At 42.7% G+C, this 6,820-nt stretch overlaps 1 pseudogene; it reads left to right on the top strand.

Annotated features, from left to right (window-relative positions):
* Positions 1 to 3,137: 3,137 nt before the first annotated feature.
* Positions 3,138 to 3,256, top strand: LOC118607448 (annotated as a pseudogene).
* The last annotated feature ends 3,564 nt before the right edge of the window (positions 3,257 to 6,820 follow it).

Below are 6,820 nucleotides of genomic sequence, written 5' to 3'. Positions count from 1 at the left end.
TTTGTTCCTTCCACCACCTAGACATATCAACCTCTCTTCTCCCAATAGTCACACCTTTACTTTTTAAAAATGCCCCCCTTGGTTACCATTATACTTACAAACAACATGTCTAAACCTCGCTTTCTTTTTCTATTAATTACATTGGTTTTTTTTTAATTCGACATTTTGTAAGATGAAGATCTTGTTCTCTTTCCTGACACTGCTCAAGTTGTTAAAATTTCTCAGCTTTCATAATGTTTACATCCTCTCTTGAATCCATAATTAAGACATCAATCCTTTCTCTATAGGTTGATTCTGGAACTGGAAAACTAGCAAACAACATTTTCATTATTATGAAGAATGAGAATCTGTTCATGACTACATAATGGTGCATATTATACTTGTACTACAGTTTCCCTAATAATTATAAATACATAGGTTGGATTTAAAGAGTTTTTTCTAATTATTTGCTGTTATAACTTACACTGTGATGGAACTATTTGATTTTTTATGTCTGCATCTGCTTCACCAATGATTTCTTTAGGAAAATACCCAATAGTGGCCAGTAAGGTGTCCAGCATATTGTGGATTCTTAATCAATATTTGTCAAAGTAATAGATAAAGTATAGCATGTCTGAATAGTTTTAAGGCTTTTGATATATTGCAGAACTGCTTTCCAGGAAGTATTCTAAGTCTTCACCATCGAATGTCTGTGAAATTCATGATTCAGAGCGGGAATAGGAGAAATAATTTATATCGGCTTATTTGAGAGAAAAAAAGTGAGTAATTTTGACACCGAAAGGGTTAGAGCAAGGGTAAGCCAACCATGGTCAAATCCAGCATGCTGCCTATTTTTGTAAATAAAGTTTTATTGGAACACAGCCATGGCCATTTCTTTATAAATGGTCAGTCGCTACTATAGCAGCCCAGTCGAGTCATTGTAACGAAAACCATATGACCCATGAAATCCACAATATTTACAACCTGGCCATTTAGAGAAATATGAGTAGACTTCTGGGCTAAGAGATCTCGAAGAATAGCGCTGAGGGTTGATTTGCACTGTGTGCATGCACACTTACTGCAGGAGAAAAATAACGAATGGTTGTGTAACATTGCTATGTTATGAGCCGTGTTAAGAACTTTACATATTATCAACTCATTTAATTTTCACAACAACCTGTGACTTAGTTACTGTTCTCATCGTCATCTCATTTTTATAGCTGAGGAAACTGGTATCAGATAACTTGTACACGATCGTAACTCTGCTTACAGAGAGAGAGGAATTACACCAGGCAGTCAGACTTGAGAACCTGTGCTCCCAACGGCCACATTACACCGCCTCGGGGAGAAATGACGAAGCCCCCTTCCTCATCTGCTTCCCTAACCCAGTGAGGTGGCCTTCTCGGGGTACCACTTAATCAAGGGGACTCAGCCCAGGAATGATGAAAAGCCCAGCAGGGCACCTGACCTGAGCTGGACCTATCAGAGTCCTTTCCCTCCCAGGAACTGAGAGGAAGAGAAAGCTAGTCTCTTTGTGGGGCTGGGCTTAGCGCAGGTATTTGTAGGAGCTATTTAGAATGGCAGGTAAAATATAGGATTCCCACTGAAACTGAAATTTCTGATAAGCAATGAAGAATTTTTTAGTGTAAATATGTCCAAATATTGCATAGGATACATACTAAAAAATTCTTCATTATTTAAAATCTGAAATTCAAATTTAACTGAGTGTTATAATACACACACAGTATACACACGTAATACATAACATACAAATATATATAATGCATAACACGATATAAATATATACATAGACAATTTTTTTTTTTTTTTTGCTAAATCTGATGGCCCTATGAATACACTTGTTTTGGAGAAAGTCTGCATACAGAGCAGGAAAGATCAAGCGGACACAGAGGAAATCGGGGACAGGAGAGAGGAAGCGTGTCGCCAACCCTGACTCAGTTTCTTCCTGCATTCTCATTCTGAGATTCCACCTGGCCTCCCTCCATGTACAACTGAAGCACACTCAGAAGATGACGCTTCCGTAGAAAATGGGAACATCGAAGTGTAAAATCAATGCCACTCATCATAATGTAGTGGAGAATTTAGACCAAATATTCAAATCATCTCTTTTTTCTTTTCTTTTCTTTTTTTTTTTTTTTTTTTTTTTTTTGCTAGGCTTCTTCAAGGTAGACTGGTTTAAATGGACACACAATTCCACAAAATGGTTTTTTTCTTTCATCTCCACCTCACTGAGTTAGAATATCTCTGTTGTTGAACAAACATGCCTCTGGGGACCCTGACGTGGACATCGAGAGGGCAGTTCTGTGGGTCGAGAGGGCAGGATGAGACGGGGCGGGGGATGGACGAAGGACTCCAATTGAATGTATAGTGTCTGATTCCTTAAATGATGTGGTAAATACCTGGGTGCTTCCTAAATTCTTCTTTTTACACATTTTATGTTTTATGTCTCATAGTAGAAAAATCAAACTTTTTTTTTTTTTTTTTTAAAGCCTGACTTCAGTTCTAGAATGTAACTGTCTAAGCACGGGTTGGATGGAAAAACCTTTAAAATCTCTTTGCGTTCTATTTGATATTTAAAATACAAAACCCATGATTTTTGTTTTTTGTTTTTTTGATTTGGCCTGGAGTTCCCAGCAGTGTGGTCTTGACCCATTTGAAATCATCACTTTCTCGGGACGAAGGTTTTAGCATGACAAGTAGTGTGTGTTCACTCAATGGACGTTCGGTAAACGGACGGCATGAACACTAGATTCACAACTCTGCGTCCTTTCTTTTAAGGTTTCCTGCATTTCTTCCCAGACACCCTGGCCGCCCAGGTGTGCCTATGCTAGGAGATGTCCTGGGAGTGCAACAGGATTGGGAAGAGGGAATGTCAACAGAGTTGTTGTCTTTGGGTTACTTCGGATATCTTTGCCCCAAGATGTTTGCCTGAGACATAGGCTCAGGGGGTCACTCACTCTGTGGCTGATACCGTTTCTACCAATTTTCCTGCCTAAATGGTCTACATTGAATAATGTCACCTGGGGACCCTCAGCGCTATGGTTACAGGGAATGGAGAAGGACCAGAGGTCATTAGGGGGGGGGCGGGGCACCAGTCTCTAGTCCTGCCATTTCACTTTAAAAGTCAGTGACATCTGAACTATGGCCAGGCCACCCTGAGCAAGCCCTACCCCGTCTGATCTCAGAAGCTAAGCAGGGTCGGGCCTGGTTAGTACTTGGATGGGAGACCACCTAGGAAGACCAGGTGCTGTAGGTGTAAAAAAAATCAATTAAAAAAAATAAAAAATAAGGGATTGTAAGCTGACAAGGTCCTTGCAATCTGTGAGGTCAACTAAGGGTTGCCTCACCTACAAAAAAATAAGTCAATGACATCTGAAATTTATATAATACTGTCCCTTCAGAACCTCACTTAGAAGCACCAGAACAAGACTCTCCCCCAAGAAGATGGGCCCAGAACAAAGACAACTTTGACCGATACAATAGAACAGTACATACAACGAATGCACTGCGCGGGGGGGTGGGGGTTAAAAAGTCCCAGAACGTTTCATTTCCCTTTCTTTACTGTCCTGTTATTCCTGCGGTGTCTCAAAATAATTGTTTCGGAGAGGATCTCGGCATCCCAGAGGTGCTTCGAATGTCACGAAGGAGCAGAGGGAAACAGGAGCATGAACAACGTCACAAGGCAAGAACCGAAAACGAGCAGCCCGGCCTGCGATCCACAGCGCCCGGGATAAACACAGCGAGCTTCGCGAGAGCGAGTCCGTTTCACTCACGGCGAAGTTCAGCTGTAATTGCTGGCGAGACCATCGATCGTCCTTACCTCATCACGGAAATAAGAGCACCCAACTTTTCCTCAAACTCCCCACTCCTCGAGGGGATGAGAAGGAGGGTCCTTTTCAAAGGTCGGATACGTAACAGGCGCCTTCATAAAGTGGCAGAACCTGCTTTCTGTTCATTTCCTCTCTATTAAAGGTGTCTAAACAACTTATCGATCCCCGTAAAGAGAAGGAGCAGAAACGGAGATCATGTACAAATTGAATAAAGACTTAGGGAGTTATTATATTAGAGCCATAATTCAAACGGGCTTTGGAAAGAACTTTCATCTAATTAGTCATTGTAAGCAGGTACCCGTGGGAATAAGTGTTAGCGCTTTGAAGAGGCAACCAGTTAATCACGCCTGCAGTCGGCGTAACGGGGGCATCAGGCCCCACGTTTTCTCAGACCTCCACGCGGCAAGTACAAATCCAGGCAGTGCTCCCGGGCTTGTACCGGGACAGAAGGCACCTCCCCTTTCTGCGCTGTGAGGTCTCTGTGGCAGCCCATCCCTTGCTGTCCGCACCCTTAAAGCCTCAACCATGAGCCAAAGGAAACAGCAGCGGAAAATGCAGGAAGGACCCATCAAAGGCCACTCCGTCTGGGAATGCATGACATGTGCCGTGAATGCCATTGAACGAGTCATTACCGCGTGCCAAGCAGCGAACGAAGGCCTGTGCACACCTGAGATTATTTAGTCCATACACCATCTCTGGTATACAGGAGCTATTATTATTCTCACTTGACAGACAACAAAACTGAACTTTGGAGTAGTTATTAACTAAGCGCATATGGAGCTGGAATTCAGACCCAAGCCAGCCTGGCTGCAGAGTGCATGATATATTTATTTCTTAATACCACGGAACCTTGTTCGCACTATGTTGAATGAAATGGGATAAAACTTCTGCACGCAGTAAAATTATTTGATATTGAGTGTCTACTACGAGCTAGGCACCACCACATAGACATACATATCTACACACATATATACACATGTGAATGCGTACATATTAGTTTTAAGATATGTCCACACTGTTTTTTCAATTTTTATTTTTCAATTAAAGTTGGCATGTAATATTATTTTGTATTAGTTTTAGGTATGCCGCACAGCACAGTGGTCAGACACTTATATAATTTACAAAGCGATCCCTCCATGAGGCTCGTCCTCACCTGGCGCCTGTATGGTTATCACAACGTTACTGACTGTATTCCCTCAGCTGTATGTACTTCACATTCCGGTGACTGTTCTGTGACTTCCAATTTGTACTTCTTAATCCCCTCACCTTTTTAACCCAGCCCCTCGACCCTTCTCCCCTCTGGCAATCACCAATTTGTTCTCTGTATTTATGAGTCTGTTTCTGATTTGTTTGTTCGTTTATTTTATTCTTTAGATTCCACATGTAGATGAGACCATACAGTATTTGTCTCTGTCTGACTTTCTTTCACTTGGCAAAATACCCTCTAGGTCCATCCATGTCGTTGTAAATGGTACGATTTCCTTCTTTTTTTTTTTTTTTTTTTACGACTGAGTGATATTCCGTCGTGTACATGGTACCACAACTTCTTCATCCAGTCACCTATCGATGGGCTCTTAGGTGGCTTCCACATCTTGGCCATTGTAAATAGTGCTGCAGTGAACATAGGGGTGCGTATATCTTTTCAAATGAGTGGGGTTTGAAAAATTTGTTTTTTCAGATAAATATGCAGAAGTGCAATTGCTGGGTCTGGGTCATAAGGTAGTTCTATTTGCCCACGATTTTTTTTGATGTCCCTCACTTCTAATGAATAAAACAGAAGTGAGAGTATATGACTTAGGAAACTGGATTCTAGAAAGCTCTCTGGCTTCCTGGCCAGTCTCTCCCTCTTAGATTGCTTTGCCCTAGAGGACGTCAGTTTCCCCGTGGACCATCCCCACAGAGAGGCTCACGTGGAGAACTGAGGCCTCCACCCAACGGCCTGTGGACGGGCAACCTTGGAAGTGGATCGCCCAGCCTTATCCACGTCTTCAGGTGACTACGGCCGTGCCCAACATCTCGACTGCAATTTTGTGAGAAACCCTGAGCAGTGAAGCTATTCTGACGATCTGACCTTCAGAAACCTGATAAGCGTTTGTTGTTTTAAATCAGCATTTGTTTCACAGCAATAGATACCTGATACCGTGTGTGTGTGTGTGTGTGTGTACACACAATATGAAACAGTGATCAAGGGAAGCTAAAGAACGTCAGTGTGGAACAAGTCCGGGACCCGTTCCGCAGGCTCACTGCTCTGCACAGTCCCCTTCCTGTGGTCTCCGTTTTGGCCTGTGGCACATCCACCCACCTGGTCAACCAACCAGCCAGCCAAACAAACAAATCAATCAAACCCATCTCACCCACGACTCTTCCTTGTATCTGTTCCTCAATTCCTAAGACAGGTCACCAAATCATGATAATTCGATCTTCTGTCTCCTGATCCACTGTCTTGATTCCCATCTTTTACCACTCTAGGCTATTCATTTGTTCAAAAAGCACATAATTTTTTTTGGAGCATCCTTTTAGTGAACTCTTACTCATACGTCAAAGCCCTGGAATGCTTCATTACCTCTGGATCCCCCGCCCACCAACACCGGTTTTTGCCTTGGAAATGCTTCCAGCTTTCCATTTGGAATTATTATCTTCTCGCCTGAGGTCCTGAAGGGTTGAGACTGTGTCTCATTCCTCTCAATCACCCATTTCTATCAAGGCCCTGGCAAAGGTAGTGCTTGGAAAATATTACTGCACTGACGACATAATGCTGTGTAACAAATTATTCCAAAATTCCATGGCTTAAAACAACAAACACTTATCTTACAGTTTCAAAGGGTCAGGAATCTAGTGTGATTTAATTCCGTCATATAACTCAGGGTCCCTCACAAGACTGTAGTCTGTATCCCAAGGGTTGGCCAGGGGACGGTCCACGTCCAGGCTCACCCACGTGGCTGTTAGCAGCCCACAGGTCCTCAATGCCATGTGGACTGTTCCATGGGGCA

The sequence above is a fragment of the Rousettus aegyptiacus genome, unplaced genomic scaffold (assembly GCF_014176215.1).
Source record: "Rousettus aegyptiacus isolate mRouAeg1 unplaced genomic scaffold, mRouAeg1.p scaffold_m13_p_8, whole genome shotgun sequence".
Taxonomy (NCBI): domain Eukaryota; kingdom Metazoa; phylum Chordata; class Mammalia; order Chiroptera; family Pteropodidae; genus Rousettus; species Rousettus aegyptiacus.
The sequence above is the reverse complement of the archived record's forward strand: the minus strand, read 5'-3'. Positions and strand labels throughout refer to the sequence as shown.